General features: G+C 46.6%; 2 protein-coding genes across 5 annotated transcripts in view; one reads left to right on the top strand and one right to left on the bottom strand.

Moving 5' to 3' along the window:
- The window catches only part of SMPD3 (sphingomyelin phosphodiesterase 3), a 78,892-nt gene extending 66,246 nt beyond the window's left edge, over positions 1 to 12,646 (bottom strand). The window contains exon 1 of the mRNA XM_079799680.1: positions 12,617 to 12,646. The gene's annotated coding sequence lies outside the window, so the exon portion shown is untranslated. The remainder of the gene's footprint in view (positions 1 to 12,616) is intronic.
- Positions 12,647 to 13,225: 579 nt separating this feature from the next.
- The window catches only part of ZFP90 (ZFP90 zinc finger protein), an 87,940-nt gene continuing 79,094 nt past the window's right edge, over positions 13,226 to 22,071 (top strand). For all 4 annotated transcript variants that reach the window (XM_079759614.1, XM_079759613.1, XM_079759612.1 and 1 more), the window contains exon 1: positions 13,226 to 13,345. The gene's annotated coding sequence lies outside the window, so the exon portion shown is untranslated. The remainder of the gene's footprint in view (positions 13,346 to 22,071) is intronic.

Genomic DNA, 22,071 nt, shown 5'->3' with positions numbered 1-22,071 from the left:
TCTGAGGGGGCAGCCTCGCCCCTGGGGAGGGTAGTGAAGCCAAATAGCAACTCAGGAGAGCTAGACCATTTCCACTGGACACCAAAGACTGATACCTCACAAACACCAAGAGCTCTGGGATCCGCATCTCGGCTGATCCTCTGGGTGCCTAGGAACATTTTAACCAGAATCAAGAAGTAGCCTCCGCGGGCCCCTGGATCCGGGTGAGCCTGGCCCCGGGTCCGGGTGAGGCCGCGGGCCCCTGGATCCGGGTGAGCCTGGCCCCGGGTCCGGGTGAGGCCGCGGGCCCCTGGATCCAGGTGAGCCTGGGTCCCGGGTCCGGGTGAGGCCGCGGGCCCCAGGATCCGGGTGAGCCTGGGTCCCGGGTCCGGGTGAGGCCGCGGGCCCCAGGATCCGGGTGAGCCTGGGTCCCGGGTCCGGGTGAGGCCGCGGGCCCCAGGATCCGGGTGAGCCTGGGTCCCGGGTCCGGGTGAGGCCGTGGGCCCCTGGATCCGGGTGAGCCTGGGTCCCGGGTCCGGGTGAGGCCTCGGGCCCCTGGATCCGGGTGAAGCCGTGCCCCGGGTCCGGGTGAGGCCGTGGGCCCCTGGATCCGGGTGAAGCCGTGCCCCTGGGTCCGGCCGAGACCAAACCAGAGGGAGTCGGACCTGCATTACCACCATTTGTCCACCATCCAGAGCTGAGGGGTCAGTGCCGACATGTACTCATAAGGAACTGGTGGACATTGATATTGGGTCTCAAAAGAACTGTTGGTCCAGAAAGAAACTCACTACAGACTGATTCATTTGCCTGTCAGCATAACTATTATTGCTCGTCGCACATTCAATTCTTATAAGTATATCTCTAGTGACACATGATTTCGCTCATCTAGGGGAAATGATGAACAACATAGACTGATGAACAAGAACAGAACCAGAAACAAGGAGGCATCGATCGGACTATCGGGCCTCAGAGGGAGGATAGGGGAGGGTGGGGGGAGGGGGGAGAGATCAACCAAAGGTCTTGTGTGCATGCATATGAGCCTAACCAATGCTTAAGTTCAACAGAGGGTTGGGGCATCCGTGGGGAGGGGTGTGGGATGGGAATGGGGGGATGAGGACAAATATGTGACACCTTAATCAATAAAGAAATTTAAAAAAAAAGAAAAAAAAAAAAAGAAGTAGCCTCACCAGGGCCCACAAGCAGGTTCCACGAAGGCCTTGGGATGGGATCAGGTCATTGCTCTCATCTCCATGTTGTTCTAGCTTCTCAGGCCCTCGGGGCGCCAGGTGAGGAAACTGAGTTCCAGAAATGCAGATGATGTAATCCAAAGTCACTTAACAGGCCAATCCCAGCTCCCTACAGTGCCTCAAAATATTCCAACCCTTTTTCTCTTCTCCTTCTATGTGTGTTTAGTGTAAACATTCTGACTCAGCTGTTAACATCTAGACCCAACACATGTGAGTGTGTGTGTATATTCCCCCAACAGAGTTAGTCCTCCTCTGTGCTTCCAGTGCTGTCTGCCCATTGCCCCATTATACCATTTATCTCACTGCACTGGAATTACCTATTTGTGTTTGTCCTCCCCACAGGAGTGAGTACCTAAGGGCAGGGACTTCATGTTGTTCTTTGTAAAGTGTACAGTTGGCATACACTAAATTTGTTAAATAAATGTTAATGAATTCACACCTCTCCACTCACTATACATAGGTTAAGCAGCGTGGTCCCATTAAATGTGCAATCCTTTTGTAATCAAATATTTTTAAATTATGTTCTTCTGTAGGTTAACAACTGAAAAACTGTACTTTGCTCAGCGTACTGTGCCTGTGAGATGGCGTCTATGGAGAGAGCCTGGCTGCTTCATGGTGCCCCTTGTGGCAGCATGCTCTAATTGCAGGCAAAGGGTCTCAAGTGTGGGTCTTTCCAATGAAGTGTGCAAAGAAAAATATTTTCACTGAATGTACCCAGTAAGTTTCTGAAATACACCAACCTCTGCCTCCTGTGCCTTTCATGCTGCTACTTCAGATCCACAGTTGGACCTGCTCAGACCTGACGTGAGACAAGGTTGGCAGAATTTATAAGATCCGAATTTGGCTCAACTGCTGGGCTGCTTTGTTTCATAGGTGTGAGGGAACACCTACAGAGAACATCATGAGGTAAGCCATGTTCATTTGCACATTTCCTACACTGCACTCTTTGTTCTATTTTAGAATTGATAGACTGCCTAAGGACAGGGACTGTGTCTCATTTACCTACATTTCTCCGGCGTTTGGCCCAGGGCTTAACACAGAGTAGATGCCAGGTGCATGAGCAGGCTTTGAACACTTGCTGAGCACTTACTATGTGCCAGGCCCTGTGCTGGGGGCTGATCATAGGAATCTCTAAAAATTGACATTCCTTGGGGTCACAATGATCAAGTAAAAGTAGCCTGGTTGGTGAAGCTGCTCTGAAGTAACTATGGCTCTAACTTCTGATGTCAGTCATTCTAAGCATCTGTGTATTTATTATTACTATTCCAATCGCTCAACTTGATTTTATTCTTCAGAAATCATCATTCCACCCTGTTGTGTTCAGTGTATGCTGTCACACATTAATCATTACTTGGGTCAATGGCCAGATGAGCCCTTAACATTCCATTACCAAGTGTTTGTCATTTCTCATTAGTGATACGTTTATAATCACTAGGGACTTATCGCTGGACAACTTGTCAAAATCCTTGTGGCCTTGCCAACCCGTGTATTTATCCTTCTAGAGCTGTGGAGGACATCTGGAACCCAAGCATGACTTTCCAGAGAAAACAGTATGGCACCATGATCCCTTTCATCTCCTATCATCTTATACATCAAAATTTCTCTTTACTTATCAAAGGATTCTCTTATATCTGTGAAAGTTACTTCCCCTCTGCCTCACATCCTTCACAGAACTGCAGGTGCCTCCTGGAAGAACTACTGCATCTGTGTTCCTCTCCTTCCTGCCTTTGTTTTCCATTGTTATTAGGAGTGTAGCCATGGAGAGAAATCTAGTGGTCAGCAGCAACTGCAGCCATTAGAAAAGATAGATTTTCCTTCTAACCAGCCTAAGGAGAAGGCGATTTGGTTTCCCGTCCCTGCACTGTGCAGAGAAACAAGCAGAATGCATTCAAAATGGCAAGTCCAGGAAAATCTTTTGTCAAACAAGATCTCTGCATGGGAAGGAACACTGACTGACAGGTTCTGCATCCAGAAAGGTCTGTGGGATTTGCAATGACCCTGACTCAGGCCCTCACAATAGCCATCCCAGGAGGCAGCTACTCAGCGTGTCACTGGGAAACCGTGGACCAAAGCATAACACCGCCTGCCTCCTGGAACACAGAGAAATGGCCTCAGCCTAGGGGGCACGGCTTATGCCTCTTTCCTCTCAAAAAGAGCGATCCTAAACTGCCTGGATTTGGGCACGATAGCTGTGCTTGGCATCTGTGCTTCCTGGCAGCCCATGCTGCCTGCCACTTGACCCAGGCAGCAGTCCTTACAGCAGACCTCCCACCCTGCTAGTGCCTAAGACCAAATGGAAGAGAAGGGCATGCACATTCCTTGAATAGTGAAGAGCACTGGTAGGAATACTGGATTTTAATGCTGTGTGGCCATGCCCTCCACAAGCTTGGTGAGCATGCTCCACACTGCAACAGAATGCCCAGATTTAGTGAGATACCTGAAATGGGTGGTCTCTAATTTCACATCCCTTCTTCTGCCTATGAACTTTTTTGGTTCTCTAACACTCATTAGCCTGACATCCAAGGCTTTCCGAATCCTTATTTCCAAACATCTATTTCCTACTGAAACCCTCTTTTCCATCTCAGGGCCCCCAGAAGACACCATTGGCATTCTCAACCCTGTTCATTTGATCAGAGCTTTTCCCTGTCTCCCTTCCCCACCCAAGTTACCCCTCAGAGCCTCTCCATAGTGTACCCATCCTTGAAGATCAAGCAGAAGACCTGTACGCAAGCTGGGCCACAAATCACTTCACTTGTTTTTCAAAACAATGCTTACTGGTTTCCTGCTGACTTGAACCCAGGAGGCAGTGATCACAGTGGTTAAGAGCAGGCTCTGAAATCGGACTGTCTAGGTTGGGGTCCTGGTCCCACTTCTCACTGCTTATGTCACCTTGGGCCAGTTACTTAAAGATCCGGAGCATTGCTTTCCTCAGCTATAAAATAGGGACAATAAGGGTAGCTCTTTTATGCATACCCTGTAGAGAGTTCTGAGCACAATGCTGGACACACTGTAAGCACTAGATAAAGGAAGATTAAGTATTATCCCGTGTAACAGCCATAGCCTAGGAAAAATAAATGTTATCATCCCAGATGAGGAAAATGAGGCCCAGAAAGTTTTAAACATTTGGCCAACAGCACACATTTAGTGGTAAAACTGAGATTCAGACTCAGGTCTGTCTGCCTGGGATTCACAGCTTTCCCACTGCCGTAGCCAACCCACCCTAATCAGGCTTCCTGTGGTTACTTCAGCCCTTAGTGCACTCAACACAAGGCACCTCTCCTCTCCACAGCCAGACCCTGGACTCCTCGAGAGCAAGGTTTCTCAGAATGATCCCACCCCAGCTACACACCATTCAGCATTTGTTGAGGGAAAAGTAGGGGAAAGTGCATTTCAAGACCAGACTCTAACCCAAAAGAACTTAGTGCTGGTACTTAGGTGCCCAGAAGTCAGGGGCCTCTCCAAGAATCAGGGTAAGCCTACCTCCAGGCTCTTCCCCACCTAAATCCAACCAGCACACTTGGATGCAAGAATCTGACCATATTGCTCTCCTGCCAAAACACTTCCAGAGAGCCCCATACATCCTGTGAGGCTAGTCTGAGTGTTTCCTCTAGAGTCCAACATGCTCAATTAACTTAAGTCTTCACTGCGCTTGACATATATTTCTTTGGTCCAGAAAGCAAACTTTCTCAGAGCTATGCAGTGAATGGACCCAGGGCCTGCGCTAGGAGGCAGGGAACCCTGGTTCTACTGGGGCTATGATTTCCAGATTTATGTCCCTTTATTTTTAAAGCAAAGCTGCATGTAAAGTGCTCTAAACACCAAATTCATAATGTCAGAATTTCATAATAAACATGATGGAGAACAATGCCCATTTTGCTGTTTGCCTCATCATCCAAGTAAAAGAATCTCATGTGTGTTAATGGGACAGAGAAGAACATGACAAATTGTGTAGTGTGCCCAAAGTTACTGAGACCCTACATTTTTGTGTAGATACACTTAATGAAATGAAACTATCCTTTCAACCTCCTCAGGGACCAAGCAAAGATGGAGAATGAAGAGTGGGATTGTAAAGAAGTCCATGAAGACTCTGGATAGAAAATTCTCTATTAACACCTAAAATACCATTTAGTCAAAGCTATTATTTTTTTAGTTCCTATTATATACTAGGTGTTTTATTTGCATTATCTAATTTATTCCTCACCACAACCTGCCAGAGAGGTGGTACTATCTCCATTTTACAGAAGAGGAAACTGAGACTCCATGTCGTGGTCAAGCCCAGTGGGTGGAAGAGTGGCTTTGACCTCACATACATCTGACTCCTGTCCAGAATCTTTCTCCTAAAGCACAAGGCTTACATTTCCTTAAGGAATCTTGGGGTCCAAAAGACTTAGATCTCTTGGGTCATCTGTTACAATCACCCTCTAGACATCCTCTCCCTCAACTCATTAGCGGAGGTTAAGACCTGTGCATAATGCAGTTAGCTAATTTACTTATTGTATGTAAATACTTGAAATCTTTCCTCAGTATATTTATCTGCCAGAAAATTAGGACCACATCAAAGCTTAGCAAGTGTTTTCAATCATGTGTTAACTAGCAGTAAATCTTTTGCTTAATTTCTCTGAAAATTATCTGCTTATTCTCTTTCCTGTTGCCCTATCTTGTAAAATTCTATAAGATCCATTTGATAATAACAACAGCTAAAGTTAATTGAGCACCCACTATGTACCAGTCAAGTGATTTAATTCATAACTGAGGAGGTAGGTTCTGTTATCATCCTCATTTTACAGGTGAGGAGACAGAAGCACAGAGAGATTTATCAACTTGCCCAAGGTCACACAGCCCAAATGGTAGAGCCAGGATTCATCTCAGGCTGACTGATTACAGAACCTACTTTGCTAAATGCCTCAGTTTGTAAAGAAAATTTTCTCCTAAAGGAAAGCACTCTAGAATAGCCCTGCCCAACAGAAATATAATGTGAGTTATGAATGCAAGCAATATATGTAATTACAAATTTTCTAGTAGATACTTAAACAAGTAAAAAGTGAAATGAAGTTTAGTAATAATTTTATTTTGACCCAATATATAAAAATACTAACATTATTAATGAGCTATTTTATATTCTTTTTTATATTGATTTTTCAAAATCTGGTGTATATTTTATACTTACAGCACATTTCAATGCAGACTAGCCACATTTTAGGTGTTCAATAGCCACATGTGGCTATTATATTGGACAACGTGGATATATAAATGGACATTCTCCTTGTCCTATTTCATCAATTATTTATTTCTATTTCAGCTTTAAATTTGAGTCTCGAATTATGATTGGGTCAAATAAGTCTATGTTAATGGAAAGATGCCCTGTGGGTAATTTAATGAACAGAGCAGCGGGTTAGGACAGTGGAAAGAATAAGCTTTAGGAGTTATAACCTCTGGGTTCTAATCCCCATCTTTCCCATTCTCTGGGACTCTGGCCAGTGGCAAACCTTAACTTCCTTCAGCCTCTTTCCTTATGTTAAAAAGGAGTCTATGGTTTATGATTATTAAGGTTCTTTTCATTTCTAAAAAAACTTTTTTTGCTAACTGCACGCACCCTTTTCAGGATTTTGGCATCTGTTTCCACTTTCCATTCAAGATTTCTACATGACAGGGCTTATCCCAAGTTGGGTTGTGTTCCCTGTGCCCAGCTCTGTGCCTGATGCATTGCAGGCACAAGAAGAAATGAAAATCCAGTTCTTCTTTGAGGGACCCCTAGGAGCCCCAGTTTTTGCCAGAATAACTACAGCAGCCTTAGCAATTAATTACACTTTCATTTCCTTTCTCATACTGGCCTAAAATCTTGACAATCCAAGCTTTCGGAAAGGTTATAGCCAGGATTAAAAATCATTTCCTGATCCTGTTAGCAAAGACCATAGTGCTCAGCTGTAGGCACAGCTGCCTAGAGACCCCCACAAATGGCCTCGCTCTTATTACATGCTGTTCTGATGCTGAGGAGAGTTAATTAATGACTCTAAATAAGAAAACAATCAAATCTGTCTGCGGTCATATGAGTCAGAGCAGACCCAGATGGGAAGCCAGGTCTCTGGCCTCCAAGTGCTCTCGGGAAAAGCAATAGCAGCCTCTACTCCATGTGTCAGAACCCTGCAAATCCCCAACCCAGAAGGAGAAGGAATTACTCTAGGTGGATTGGAGACCCAGCTTGATGCGCAGCATTTTTTTTAAAAGGCCAGACCCCCTCTCTGCGTGTTGTGCAGATTGAGGTCCAGGGAGAGGAGAAACAGCATGAGTCTTTTTCTCTCTGTTTTCTTTAGATACCCAAACCTACAGCTACAAATGGGGAGTTCTCAGACACAGGCCCCTGGCGTGTGTGGCAAGACTGGTGTAGCTGGCACTGCCACCTTGGGAAGACTGAGGACATGTGGCCTGAAGCCCATCAAGCCCCAAACCTGTCCTCCTTCAGGAGTCCTGCAGCCACGTAGGAAGGCAGAACACTGATTTTTATAACATGGAGGCAAGACTGTGATGCTTCCCTGGGATTTGTTGAGGTTAAGAGCAGTGAAAACTTTTATTTCGGTGTTAGAGGCTTTGCTGTGAACATCGGAGGAATAGGTGGAAAAAGCCTCTTAACAATATCCAAGTGTCCTCAGAATTGGAACAGTATGCTAGCAAATAGAGACAAGCCCTACATTTTTGGCTCTATACATACTCTGGCAAATAATAACAGCCTCCTCATGGTTTTTCCCCCAACAGCCTCCTCATGGTCCCCCGCCCCCCACATTCTTGCAGACTATTAAAACACATTGTGTTGCCATCCAGGCTTGGCTCCCTGTGAAATTTTTCCACTCTGGAAAGAACACCCTGGGCTACTGGCCATGAGGGTCATTATACTTTCCTCTTCTTTGGAAATCAACTTCAGGTAACAAAGTTTTTGTCAGGATAATATGTAAAGTATGTGGTAATAATCCTTGATGAATTTAAAAGGACTTTTTGTGGTTTCTGTATGAATGGGCCCCAATCCCATTCCTCTAAAATTTGGTTAGAATCTCACCTAGAATGGCCCAACACTTCAATTTCACTTCTAAAATAGTGGTAGGCCAAAAAAAAAAAAAAAATAGTGGTAAGAAGGAGGCTCTGGAATTCCAGAGATCCAGATTGGAACCTAAACTCTGTCCCTTCTCGTCTGTGTGATTGTGGGCAAAGCCCCTTTCCTCTCAAAGCTTCATTTCCTCATCTTGGAAGTGGGAATAACACCACCACCTATCTCACGGGGCTGTGAGGATTAAATACATTCTTACATGTGAAGAGCCTGACTCAGAAGCGTTTCTTCTTATTATTAGCTCATAATTCTTTAAATAGGGATCGCCAAAGGGTTCACTCGAAGTGATGCACTAAAAGCCTCCACAGCACTGTTTCCTCTTATTCCTTTATGTGATGAGCTTTGGGAAAGTCCTCACAGAGGCTGATTGTAGTCCTCAGAGCTTGCCTCACGCCCTAAAACCCTCTCTTCTCACTACAGGCTGCAGCCAGTGCTGTAGAACCTTGGACAGCTCCACTCCTTAGCCATTGCTGGCTGCCTGAGGGTGCAAAAGTGCTTGGGGGGGATTTCCCCAGAAAGATTGTGTTAATGTGAGGGTTTAGGGTTCACCAGGGCTGCAGTCTCCTAACATGCATGCCACTTGCACTCTTCAACCAAGCTCAGGGAAGCATCACATTCCTGCCTCCTGGAATATTCTGAGGGACCTGGCCTCAGAAACTCATTAAGTCTACTCACAGATTTACTGAATCTTCAGGCCCTTTCCTTCTCTCTTTTGAACTCCAAGGATTTTTTTTTGAGCCCAAGAAGAACAGAAACACCACCCACATCTTCCTGTATCTGATGATATTTCATTTGTTTGGCTTCAGCACAAGGATTAAAGATTCTCGATGAACTTCAAGTGAAAGTAATAATGTGTGAGCACGAAGAAAGGTTTTACAAGACAAGGAGATTCAGGTATGAATTAAAAGAAACATAAAATAATGGTATTGCCTGTAGGTGATGTTGAGCGCCATTCTCTAATCAGAATAAGCAGGTGGTTCAATTTATGAAATAATTTAGCTTTTCACTCTCCAGTGCAGAACACAACATACAGAGTCACCTTCTGAACAGGCAAGGAAGATATTAAGTCCTATTTTTACTTTATGATACTGAGTCACATAGTTCAATGCAAATCACATGGATGCCAAAGTAAGAACAATACCAGGTATTTAAATACCTCCTTTCCTTTGAAGAGCTTAAAAGATTTGGTGGCTGCGTGAAATCCCTTTACAGCAACTCCCTGAGAAGGGACACTGTCACCAGGTGGGCATTTGAGACTAAGCTCATCTCATCCATCTCCCATACTCCCATCGTTAGGCCTGGAAGAGCCAGTGTGCGCCAGCTCTTTATAGTCTCCTGGTATCTGCATTTTCTGGGCCACATTGCCAACTAGGAAAAGAAGGCTTATGTTTGAAAAATATGTTATTGACCAATAACAGGAAGAGAAGAGCATAAAGTGAAATAGGGGGAAAAGGAGAAAGAAATCCTAGCGTGAGAGAAAGAAGCAGGAAAGGTGCTTAAAACTCTCTGATTTTGATAAATGTTTTCCATGCATCTTTCTCATAGGTGGATTTGATGCCCAGCCCCAACGGGATGAAAACATAAACAAGGGCCTTTACTTAGGCCCTCTTTAAATATTCCCCTGTGGGTCAGGACAGCGGCAGTCCCACTGCTAGAATTAGCTTGAAGAAACTGCAGACCAGCACATCAACTCAGGACTCCAAAGGCAGACAGGGAGTCAGTCCCCAAAGAGAAAGGTTTGTAGTTTTCACCTAACAATGCTCACACCCACCCTGAACCTCCACACCACGGTTTAACTTCTTCCCAGCAGAGGTCGCTGTGGATACTGGCAATGGACACTTGAGACTGGACGTGGCCGGGCTGGGTGGTGGCTCCGCTGTCTAGTAACTGCTCTTCTTGTGGTTCCACTGGGAAAGGGGGTCTCAGGCAGGGATTATATGAAAGCATAGCACGTTTGTCATAAAAGTACTATGAAACTGAGGTCACTTGCTGGGAGTGGCAGGTCTTGGAGGGCTGTTCTCACCCTCTAGGGGTGTCTTCCCATAGTGGTACCTCGGTGTCACACCGGTGCCCTCTCTGTAAGTGTACCTGGTATTACTGAGAGGCCACCTGTCACTGACCAGCAACCCCAGCCCATGGTCCTTCCAGACACGGAGACCAAAGTGACAAAAGTTGCCTTGCTGCACAATCCTGCACCCACTTATAAGGGACTCTGTTGATTCATACCCACAAACCCCACTTGGCAGCCTATGCTGGTGACGGGTGCAGAATTCTACTCAGCCTGAATATTCTGAGGGATGGGAAGGGCAGGACTCTGGTGAGGGTGTTAGGTTCAGACCTGAAACCCCCAAAAGGGCCCACATTCTGGGTCACACCCCAGGCATGCAGGCCAGGCCCAAGGTGGCCTGAAGCTACCTCCACCCTGAGACATCCACTTGGACCCTCGTTCATTACTGTGGCCTGAGAGTAGAAGCGGAGACTACCCTGCACTCATCCCCATCCCCAACATCTAAGGCCACCAGGAAGGGGTTCTTCCCACACACTCAGCCAGATGCCCAAGCTCACCATGACACGCACACGAACACTGGAGCACTCACTTGTACATTCTACCCCGTTATACACATTCACACACACACACATTGCCCCATGCAAACACACTGTGGCACACAGAAACCACTCACACCCGGGAACCAAATTTGACTTATCATGGCTGATGGCACGTGTTGGGGTGGGGTGGGGGTGGGGGTCCACTCAGGATGTCCCTCTGGACCCTGGCCCACTCAGGACTCCTGAACCGTGGGCCCTTCCCCGGGAGATGGAGTCCCCCAACTGTCCACATCCTTGTGGTCCCAGGTCTTGAATGCCCCCAGAAGGGGCCCTGGTTACCATCTCACACATGGCATCTGGGTGCTGGGCTGGCAGCGGGTGTGTGTGTGGGGGGGGGGGGGTTGGGGGGGACGGGGAGTGCGGAGAAGAAGAGTGCGGGGCATAGTGCCTGCCCGGGCTTAGCCGCCTCCTCTCTTGGGATTTTCCATCTCCGCTCGCGGGCCTGTGAGGAGCGAGCGCGCTTTGTCTCCCGCCCGGCATCTGGCACGTTTCCGCGGAAGCTCCCCGCGCCGCGCCCGAAGCCCCCCCTCTCCTGGCCGCGCCCCCCGCTCAGCCCTTGGCGCAGGCCCGCCAGTGCGGCGACCGCCGCCGCTTTGTCCTCCCGCGGATGCCAGGGCGGAGAGCGAAGCCCGAGCCCGGAGCGTCCGCCGCGTGCCCGGGGTGTAGGTCTCAGCGCCTGATTTGGGGCGCACCCTGCACCGAGTGGAGCAGCCCCGAGGGTCTGCGGACGCGGGGGGTGTCTGCCCGGAGCTCCAGGGTGCCTGAGAAGGGACCGCCCTGTCCCGCCCCGCACACGTCCGCCCGGGTCCAGCTCCCCTCTGCGTGCAGGAGCGCGGGCCCCCTGGGCGAGGTGGGGCGGGGTAGGAGGGTGGTTTCGACTTAGTGTCCCTGGCCAGGATCCAGGTAGAGAGGGCCTAGGAGATAAGACCTGGGAGGAGCGGTCGGGAGGGTTCCCTCAATCCCTCTTACTTTCCCCCACCGCGCACCTCGCCCCCAGGCCGAGCGCGGAGGACCCCGAGAACCCGTCGGTGCTTTCCTGTACCCGCGAAGCCAAGCAGGTGGGGCGAGGTCCCCCGCCTTTGCCTCTTACGCCCCAATCCCCTCTCCCTCAATAACACAGGCGGGTCCAAGTAAGAGGGGGGAGAGTCCCCTGTCTCCATCTATCCCCTCTTCACAAAACCCTGGGCTTCGCGGAAAGGGTGGGCACGGGGAAGGGTCATCCTGAATCCAAACAGCCCTTCCTGAATAACCCCGGGAGGGTCTGAGCAGAAGGAATCCTGTGGTCTCATCCATCACAGCCAGACCCCCTTTGTAGCCTCAAGCAGCCGAGGTCCTGTGGGGAAGGGTCCCTGCCTCCGAACCTTCCATCCCTTCCATCCTCAATAATCCAAGCAGCGCGACTTCAGACTCCGGGGAGGGAGGCTCCAAGCTCCGGACGCCCTCGGGAGAGGTGGGGCGGGGGAATGGTCCCTCAGCTTGCCCCTCACACTCAAGAGCTCCCTCCACCATAAAACACAAACTAACCCAAGCTGCTCCGACCTCAGGCGCCGGGCTAGAGGGAGGCCCGCGAGGAGTCAGCAGCTCTCTGGGACAGATGGTGTGGAGGGCGGTGAGGACAGGTCCCATCAACTCCCCAGGCCCCCCATTCCCTCCCCAATAAAACAAACGCGAATTCAGCAGCACCGACCTCAGAGAGGCAGGAGAGCGGTCAATGCCAGGCAATGCACCCAGCTCCTCGGGGCTCCTTGCGGCTTCCCGAAGGTAGTTCTCGCGGCGGCAGCGGCGGCGGAGGCGGCCGCAGCTTCCGCGGCTCCCGCGTTCCGAGCCTCCCTCGGACTCAGCACCTGGAGCGGAGAACAGCTCCGCGCCTCATTCCCATGGCCCCGCCTCCTGTGCGCCGCCATAGCCAATGGCGACCCGGGCCCCGCCTAGGAGGCCGCCCATTGGGGGGGCGCCTTCCCCTCACCCTTCGGCTCCGCCCGAGGGTTCCTGGGTCTCTCTGTCAAGACCACATCCCCCAGAGACCGCCTGCGTTTTCGCACAGCCTTCTGGAACTTGTAGTCCTTTGTGGACACGGAGTGAGCTTCTGCCGCGGGAAGGTGGCCAGAGATGGACTTCATTTTCCAGGATGCATTGAAGAAACGGAGGCTCTGAGGAGGGCGGGAGGACTGTTTCCATAGCAAAGGCGGCTGGTTGCAGATGGCTGAGGGCGAAATGGGAACCCTCGAAGGATTGTGCGTGACTTCGGGAGCCTCTGGGGAGGCCGTTTGGATTCTTTTTCCTCCTGGGTCCCCACCTCGGAATTCGTGGCCTTAGTTTTACCATCTGAGAAGAAGGCGTGGAGCCGTCCCCCACGCCCACACTCCGCGGTGATGGGGCAAATCCAGGGCGAGCAGCTTTGGTTTGCCCAACAAAGGTGAGAGAGGACGGAGGAGACCTTCCCACCACATTCTGAACTTTATCCCTTTACTTTTTTTTTTTTTTTGTCTCTATCTTGTCATAGAGGAGTTGTTTTTTTTTTTTTTTTTAATCTAACGTTTGGACCATGAAAGCCTTCCTATTCCCGCTCCCCAGGTTCTGGCCTCCTTCACGCCAGATACCGCAGCGCCTCCCTTAGCGTAGCCAGAGGGCGCTTCTCCTGCTTAAAATCCTTGACAGGCTTTCCATTACCTCAGGCATGAAACCCACACTCCTCCACAACGTTTGAAAAACCCTTCAAGATCTGGACTCCACTTTCTTCCCCTCCCCCTCTTCCCCTCCTTTTTTTTTTTTTTTTAACCTTTGGCATCGGATATTCCCAGGTCTCTCCTCCAAGAACTAGCCAGGCCCGACTCCTCCAAGAACTAGCCTCCGAGATCAGGCGGGTGCCCGGAGATACGGCCTTACACTCTGGTGGCAGCCAGGACTCCACCTTATTGCAACACTGAACTTCTTGGGAAGCAGAGAAGCCTTAAGAACCCGTTTTCTGTTACTACCGTGGGTCCCTCCACCCTGCATTTAGCTAACTCCTTAGTCTTTTCAAGACCCAGCCGAGATGCTGCCTCGGGCATTAAGCCTTCCTAGATGCCTGCCTTCGTATTAGGTATACCCTACCTTATGTTTGAGCCGCACCCTCTCCTTCCCCTGTTCTACTTGTGTGCTTATATATCTATCTTCCACATTAGATTATAAGACTCACAGAGCAGGGCCCATGTCTGTATTTTTTCGTACTTACAGTATAGTGCCTGGCACATGGTAGGCACTCAATAGATATTTGTTGAATTGCAAATGAATTGAACTTTAATTGAATTTCACTCATGCCTTCATAAACTTGATTTCCTAAGCTTGGGTGTTTCCCAGTGCTGCAAGTGTTCAACTAGAGGGATGCCACGTGTTTGAAGAAATGTTTATGTCATTCTTACAGTGGATTGGAATTTTGCCTCAATGCTTGAGGGCCCTTCCAATCCTTTGACACTAGGGAGTGATAGATTCATGCCTATTCCTTGGAAGTCCTATGAATTCTCTCCTAAATGTCATCAGTTCTTTTTGTTCCTTTTTTTCTGGTTGATGGCCCTTCTCCTTTCTGTGCCCAAATGCCCTACACCCCCCCTCTCTTTCTGTGAAAGATCTTCTGACCCGGAAGTAAAGACAGTCTGAGATTCCTGCCCATCTTTCAACCCTCTGCTCAGCTTCATGGGGCCTTGGTGGTGATGTTCCACCTAGCCAAGTAGTATCTTTTCTGAATCTTTCCCCATCCAGGGCCCTGGTGTTGGCTAAATAGTCCAATTAATCCCACACATGCTTCATATGTCACTTTACCCAGGCATTTTGGGTGTGTTTCAGCTAAAGCATTCTTGGGAGAATGCCTTAATATATGGGAATAATTAATTTGTGGCCAAAGAAGTAACCAGGGGGACTATTACCCGGAACCTGATTTAAACCAAAAAGACAGAGCCTGAGCAAAGGCAACTCTGTCATCCTTGAGTTGATGACATCCAGGGAAAGAAGGCTAGCATGAGGGAGAGAGTAAAATGGATGGCATGACTTCGAAAAGGCATGGCAGAGGGACTTTGATCCTGGGTCAACCATGAGGGAAAGCCATTGGAGCTGGATGAATAGATGGGACCTCATTACTGAAGACAGAAAACTGGAAGGAGGCAGGGGGAAATGGGATTTGTCCTGAAGCCTGATTCTGTGGATGCAGTGAGAATAAAGGCTGTTGGAAAAGTGGGTAAGGGGAGGACTACGCCACAGGGCAGGCATCAGCACGGTATCAGCAGAGGTCCTAGAGCCACAGCTGAAACTCTAGAGGTCGGTTTAGCCCTTTAGGAGTAGTACTAGTTTCTAGAAATTTGTTACAAATAGGGGGAAAGTTGGGTTCCACCGATCTTCTTAAACTAGCAGCTGCTCAGCCAACTAGAGTCAGGAAACCTGGGTTCTAATTCTCACTTTGCCTCTGATTTGGTATGTGATCCTGGGCTGGACCTGTTTCATCAGTTGTAAAATGAAATTTATTGGTGTTAGGAAGCAGCTAATAAGGCTGAGGTGGGGGACTTCAAATCTATTTACTAGCTGTGTGGCCTTGCACAACCTCAGATCTGTAGTTTGCTTACTTGAAAATGTTGTAATGGATAAATGAGATGCCTTATGTAAAACACTTCATAAATATCAAGCACTTAACAAATATTAATCTGGTTCCACATTTTTCATCTTGCATTATCAGAAGTTGGTTTGACTGTGAATAAACAGGCAGGAATTAATGCCCTTGGTAATCTGGGTTCAAACCACCATTCTCTTGTTAGTTGTATGACTTTGGTCAGGTATATGCTCAATATATTTGTTTTGGCCCTAGCCAGTTTAGCTCAGTGAATAGAGCATTGGCCCACATACTGAAGGGTTGTGGGTTCGATTCTGGTCAAGGGTATGTAGCTCAATTGCAGGCTCAATCCCAAGCCCTGGTTGGGGTGCATACAAGAGGCAACCAATTGATGTGTCTCTCTCACATCGATGCTTCTCTCTCTGTGTCACTCCTCTTCCCTTCCACTCTCTCTAAAAATCATTGGAAAAATGTCCTCGTGAGGATTAACCAAAATATATACACTGAGTGGCCAGATTATTATGATCTCTGAACGCATAATAATCTGGTCACTCAGTTTGGCTCAGTGAATAGAGCATTGGCCCATGTACTGAAGGGCCTCATATATATTCATATGCATGAATTCGTGCATGGGTGGGGTCCAGCCAGCCTGGCCAGGGGGAGGGGACATGGGGGGTTGGCCGGCCTGCCTGCTGGTCTAACTCCTGGTCAAGGGGACAATTTGCATATTAGCCTTTTATTATATAGGATATACACTGAGTGGCCAGATTATTATGCGTTCAGAGATCATAATAATCTGGCCACTCAGTGTATATTTGTTTTGTCATCTTTTAGAGGTGCTTTAGAGCAGGGAATATTAAGAGAATAGAATTCTAGATGCTTAAAAGCTAGAGTTGCAAACTTTGTTAGAGGGGGAAAGGTCTCAGTAAAGTTCCATAGGTGGTCTAATTAAGGGGATTAAGCAGAATGCTGAATCTCAGGCATGGGGTTGGAATGATTAACCAGGGCTGGGTCCCAAAGAGCCTGGTATACCAGACTGAGGAATATAATCTATAATAATAAAAGCATAATATGCTAATTAGACTGGACGTCCTTCCGGACGACCTTCTGATGAAGCCAGGGTTGCAAGGGAAGCCTGGGTTCCCGGTACCAGAGGGAAGCCAGTACTGGCAGCCAGGGGAAGGAAGGCCTACTCTTGCACGAATTTCATGCATCGAGCCTCTAGTTTTATTCTAATGATAATGAAGGTTTTTAAGGAAATGAGCATTTTGAAAAGGGCCTAGGGCCTGTGTGGAGAAAGGCCAGAAGATGAGTCTGGGATGTAGGTCAAAAGTGATCCAGCACCTTTACTATGAAGATGTAAAAGCGGGGGTGGATCTGAGATGTATAAGGAGGTAAATATTCAAAGGACTTTGTGAGTGATGAGTTGAAGGTGTGGAGGAGTGGTGAGTCAAGGATGATGCCCAGATGTCTGCCTTAGAAAGCTAGGTGGGTGGATGGTGGTGTTTTCCTCTGAATGTGGAATAGTAAAGGAGCAGGTTTAGGCAGGAAGAGGAGAAGATGAGTTTGAGGTGAGTGGGAGACATCCAGGTGAGATGTCTAGTAGGTGATTTGGAGCTTATCTTGGGAGAATGCCTTAATATATGGGAATAACTCATTCATGGCCAAAGAAGTAACTAGGGGAACTATTATTCTGAACCCAATTCAACCCAAAAAGACAGAGCCTGGGAACTTGTCATCCTTGAGAGAACTGATCTGAAGAAACTCTTAAGTAATCATGTTATCAACATATACATCATAATTGAAGCCATGGGAATGGACGAATTCCTTCAATAGAGAGGGTCAAAGAGAAGGCCAAACTCCCTTGGGAAATACCAACATTTATGAGACAGGTAGAGGAAGAGGGGCCTAAAAGGAAAAGTGAGAGAACAGTCAGAAAGATAGGAGGAGGAAACAGACATCTCTTGTAACAATATCTTTACAGACACAGCTCCTAGGGCAAAGGAAACTAAGGAGAAAATAAACAAATGGGACTACATCAAAATAAAAAGCTTCTGCACAGCAAAAAAAAATCAACAAAACGAAAAGGGAGCCCACAGTATGGGAGAACGTATTTGGCAATGATACATCTGATAAAAGGTTAATATCCAAAATATATAAGGAACTCATATAACTTAACAGAAGGAAGACAAACAATCCAATTAAAAAATGGGCAAAGGACCAAAATATGCACTTCTCCAAAGTGGACATACAGATGGCTAAGAGACATATGAAAAAATGCTAAGTCACTGATCACATGAGAGATGAATATTAAAACAACCATGAGGTATCACCTCACACCTGTCAGAATGACTACCATCAACAAATCAACAAATGACAAGTGCTGGCAAGGATATGGAGAAAAGGGAACCCTAGTACACTGCTGATGGGAATGCAGACTGATGCAACCATTATGGAAAACAATATGGAGTTTCCTTAAAATATTAAGTGTGGAACTGCCATTTGACCCAGTGATCTCACTTCTGGGAATATATCCCAAGAAACCCAAAATACCAGTCAGAAAGATTGTATGCACCTATGTTCATAGCAGCACAATTTACGATAGCTAAGATCTCGAAACGGCCCAAGTGCCCATCAGTAGATGAGTGGATAACAAAGCTGTGGTACATTTATACCATAGAATACTATGCAGCAGTAAAAAAGAAGAATCTCTTACCCTTTGAGACAACATGGAGGGACCTGGAGAGTATCATGCTGAATGAAATGAGTCAGTCAGAGAAAGACAAGTATTGCATGATCTCACTCATATATATATTTTGTTATCTAATTAACAAAATAAACTGATGATTGGAGTGGATCCAGAGATGTGGACGCATGGAATAGAGTGCGGAATCTCGGAGGGAAGATGGGGAGGATGGGTGGGTGGGAGGTTATCAACTAAGGACCTTGTATGCATATATGCTAGTACATGGCCCTGGACGCAGACAATGGGGTGGTGAGGGCCTGGGGCAGGGGGTGGGGGCAGGCTGGAGAGAGTCAATGGAGAGGAAAAGGGGACATATGTAATACTTTCTACAATAAAGAATTATTTCTTAAAAAAGTATGAAAGATGGGAGGAAAACCAAAGAATGGTATGCCACAGAAGCCAAATGGAGGAAGTGAGATGACATGGTGCAGAATGGTCAAGTTAGCCAAGGTCTGAACAAGTGAACACCAAGTTTAGTCACTGGCCACTTTGGAGAGGTTCAGTGGAGTTGCTGGGACAGAAGTCTAAGTGCATGGGAAGTGGATATTGATAACTCTTGGGAGTTGTTTTGAAGGAGAGGAAGGAAAAAGAAAGGATGTAGAGTTGAGAGACAATTTTGTTTTAAATTGGGAGAGAAAAGGACATTTAAAAGTGCTGGTGGGGCCCTGGCCGGTTTGGCCCAGTGGATAGAGCGTTGACCTGCTGACTGAAGGGTGCCGGGTTCAATTCCAGTCAAGGGCATGTACCTTGGTTGTGGGCACATCCTCAGTGGGGAGTGTGCAGGAGGCAGTTGAATCGATGTTTCTCATCGATGTTTCTAACTCTCTATTCCTCTCTCTCTCCCTTCCTCTCTGTAAAAAGTCAATGAAATATATTTAAAAAAAAATAATAAAAATAAAAGTGCTGGTGGGGGAAAGTTAGTTGAGGTTACAAGAAAGAGAGTGATTGAAAGATTCAGAGAGGTCCAGTAGGAGAGTCGGAAGAGAGAGGGTTCAGAGTGAGTCTCAGGCATGAGAAGGGCCCACGTTTCCTCTAAGATGGGAGGAGAGAAAGGAAGGCAGAGTTGGAGATGCAGTTAAGTCAGTAGGTTGGTAGGTCCGTGGGAAGCTTATAGAAAGAGGAAAATATTCAAGATGGCCACTGTGGAAAAAAGGAGGAAAAGCTAATAGCAAGCCACAGAGACTAAAGGGCTGTGGTGAGGGCCTGCTGAAGTTGGAGGCCATGGGTTTGTGGGAGCACACATACTAAGGCATTCTCCCAAGATAATCTGGGTGCTTGTGGGCTTTTTTTCAGCATCTCATCAGACCTGAAATAGACATAGAGAAGGCTACTGGTGTGACTGATCCAGGGCCGAACTTTTATTGGACAAGGGAGATTAGAAAGCAAGGAAGTGGAAGTGATGGTTCACAAGAGGAAGGAGGTAAAGCCAGGATGGAATGGACAGATGGGAGGGGTAGGGTTCTCAGGGGAGTGAGAGGATAGACATGATGGGTGGGAGGGAAGAGTAGGAAGGGCAGTCAAGACTGGTCAGAGGCCCTAACTGGTTTGGCTCAGTGGATGGAGTGTCGGTCTGTGGACTGAAAGGTCCCAGGTTCGATTCAGGTCAAGGGCATATACCTTGGTTGCGGGTACATCCCCAGTAGGGGGCGTGCAGGAGGTAGCTGATGGATGTTTCTCTCTCATCGATGTTTCTAACCCTCTCCCTTCTCTGTAAAAAATCAATAAAATATATTAAAAAAAAAAAAAAAGACTGGTCAGAGGTGGAGGAATTCTGGTCAGGGGCAGGATCAGGGTGGCTGGTTTAGACAGAAGAGCTCATGGGATTAAAAGACAGGTTCTCCCAGAAAGTTGGCTGCTTTGAAGGAGAGAAGGATCCCTAGTATCTCTATGCCAACCTGGACAGTTAGTGGGAAGTTAACAGATGATGACAAGGAGTAGGGATATGGTACAGAGCCCTCTGACATGAGTGTCACAGAAATCAAGATGTTGGGGAACTAAGAAGTTTTCTTACCCAAGTCATGAGGGTTAAGGAGAAAGAGAATGAGCTTTCTCATACATTTTCACAGAAGTATTATCTCAACATCATCTAAAAGTGATCAGTTTTATACACACCTAAAAGGCAGGATGTCTAGGAATAAAATTAACCAAACAAAAGACAATTCCATATTTCATGGTGAAGTTGTATCAACCAAGTTCAAGGGTAGTGATTCTTACAATTTATATTTTGGTGTAGTTTGTAAATTTAAATATGTGCATATCAACTAGAAAGTGTGTTTGAGAATTTTGCAGATTTCATTTCTTAGCAATGATTTGTTTTCTCAGTTTAGAACATAAATTAGAGAGCTTGTGTTAATTTTTTTCAAATGTAGAGCTTAGAGCTTAATTCATGCCTTTGAAATGCCATGAATTTGAAATGCAGCCATTTTCCTTTCTGCATCCTTGAAAAGGATTGCAAGGATTTTATTAGTTTTTCAGATAATCTTGCCAGCACATACAGACTTCCCACAAGGGTCTCCTATCAGTAAGGTTGAATTGTGAGTGATGCTGCAGAAGTGTTGTGCGTGAGACCTTTAAGACAAGTCAAATAAGCAGCCAACTTTAGGATTTCCCAAACAGCAGCTTAGTTCACAATTATGGGACTTGATATAGAAAATGAAATGTGTATCTAAATGTTAATTGAGAAAAATGATTCCCATAATTTCTAAAGAAAAAAAGGATAAAATCAGTTAATTGCTCTGAGCAATTTCTATCTTTAAAAAAAGGCAATGTTATTTAAAAATATTTTTGTATGGTTGATAAATCTTTGTAATCTTGAAATAAGCCTGCTATTCCAGCCCCTTGGAACAGTGGGTGTTCAGAAAATATTTTGTGAACCAATTCATGAATGTTGTGATAATCTGTCCATGTTTAAAATTCTTCCTTTCATCTCAAACTTTTATAAATATTCTTATATAAGGGTTGATTATTTTAAAACGTAAGTCAGATCATTTCACACCTCTGCTCAAATTTCTCCAGTGGCTTCTTTGTCTCATTGCAAACAAAACCTAAAGCCCTTAGGATGGCCTATAGGGTCATATACACTGACTCCTGTAGCCTCTCTGCCTCATCCCTTAGGTTCCCTCTGCTTCAGCACATTGACCCTTCATGCTGTTTCTTGATTGCCTCAAGTACACTCTGGCCCCAGGGCTTTGCACTTGCTGTTCCCTCTGCTTTGAAGCTCTTTCCCTAGATATCCTTCCATAGATAGCCTTGCCCTGGCCAGTGTGGTTCAGTTTGTTGGAGCCTTACCCCATACAAAACTGAAAGGTCACTGGTTCGATTCCCAGTCAGGGCACATACCCAGGTTGTGGGTTTGATTCCTGGTATGATCAATGTTTCTCTCTCTCTCTCTCTCTCCCAAGTCAATTAAAAAAATACAAATGTAGATAAATAAATAAATAGTAACATACTTTAAAATTTTTAAAAATATTTTAAATGGCAACTTTTCCTTTCCTAGCACTCGCTATCCTACAGTATTATCATCTGACATTTTATATATTTCTCTTATCTGTTTATGGTCTGTCTCTCCCCCACTATTACTCCTCCAGTAATCCACTAGAATAAACTCTCCATCAGGGTAGATATTTTGTCTATTTTGTTTACTGCTGTATTCACTGAATGTGGCATAGCACCTATACATAGCAGGTGCTCAGTAAAGCATGTTGAATGAATAAGAATAACACATAATCCATAGTATGTGACCCTAACATCTATTTTTTATTTTTCCACATTACAGTCCTCATATAGGACACATGTGTGTATATAACCTTTCATATTATGG

This window comes from Cnephaeus nilssonii, assembly GCF_951640355.1.
Source record: "Cnephaeus nilssonii genome assembly, chromosome: 20".
Classification (NCBI taxonomy): Eukaryota; Metazoa; Chordata; class Mammalia; order Chiroptera; family Vespertilionidae; genus Cnephaeus; species Cnephaeus nilssonii.
The sequence above is the reverse complement of the archived record's forward strand: the minus strand, read 5'-3'. Positions and strand labels throughout refer to the sequence as shown.